Raw genomic sequence first — 1105 nt, forward strand, 5'->3', positions numbered from 1 at the left:
AGTGTACTATTCAATTGAGTGATTTTGGATTTCCAATTGGTAAAGAAGATTTACGTCATATTATGAATAATTATCTAATTAGTTCAGGAAAAAAAGTAAAAGAGTTTAAAATCTTTCCTGGACCTGATTTAGTTAACTCATTTTTACAAAGACATCCACAACTTACAAGTAAATTTGTGCCAAACTTAAAAAAATCTCGAGCAATGGTTAATGCCCAGACGGCACATCTGGTTTTAATCTCGGAATTAAAACCCGTATAAACACGTGTTTGTTACGATCCAGGCGTAAACCAAAAACACGTGGATTTCACGGGAAGTTTAACTGGAGTTTTACACGGGTTTTCTAAGGTTTCTAAGACGAGTTATTTTATGTTTTAAATACGTGTTTTTGAGGTTTTAAACTCGTGTTTTAAGAGGTTTTAAATTCGTGTTTTTTATAGTTTAAAACGGACTTATGGCATTAAATAAAGTTTCCAAACGGAAACTTTATTTAACGCCTTTAGTTAGTTCAGGCATAAGTTTTCCAAACTTATGCCTAAACTAACAGCTGTTCAGCACGGTTTAATGATAAACCAAAATTACGTAGGTTTTGTTAGACACGTTTATAACTTTAAACATGTAAACCTTTTTTTATATATACTACATTATATTTACGACAATTTTGTTGTTTTATTTTTGTTTTTTTTAAGGTAAATTAATTTACAATAATACTATGAAGAAAAAATAAACAAAGAAATAAAAAACCAAATCATTAAAAATAAGCTAATAAAAGACGCTTGGCACATGGTACCATACATAATATTTAATTTCGATTGATCGCCTCTTCCGTCAATATAAAATCTAAAATCGTATAGCAATACGCTTTCGTATTTTTACAAACAATTCCAGTAGCATCGAATGTTCTTTTTAATTTTTCTTAAAAGTCGGGTCTCGAACTTTACTAATTCCTCAATTGAGGTAACCTGTTCAAATTTAATTTCACTCAAATCTTTATCTAAAAACTATTGCAGTAGTCCAAATTTCTTTTTATGTAATGGTGTGTCAATCATTTAACGCTAAAACATAGCATCATCCATGGGAGAGGTTTCGTTTGTCTGATTTTTTGG

General features: G+C 29.9%; 1 long non-coding RNA gene across 1 annotated transcript in view; it reads right to left on the reverse strand.

The window, feature by feature from the left end:
- Positions 1 to 988: 988 nt before the first annotated feature.
- Positions 989 to 1105, reverse strand: part of LOC136075161 (uncharacterized) — a 1871-nt gene continuing 1754 nt past the window's right edge. The window contains exon 5 of the long non-coding RNA XR_010635716.1: positions 989 to 1105. This exon is cut by the window's right edge and continues 41 nt beyond it. This is a non-coding gene — a long non-coding RNA (uncharacterized LOC136075161).

The sequence above is a fragment of the Hydra vulgaris genome, chromosome 01 (genome assembly GCF_038396675.1).
Source record: "Hydra vulgaris chromosome 01, alternate assembly HydraT2T_AEP".
Taxonomy (NCBI): domain Eukaryota; kingdom Metazoa; phylum Cnidaria; class Hydrozoa; order Anthoathecata; family Hydridae; genus Hydra; species Hydra vulgaris.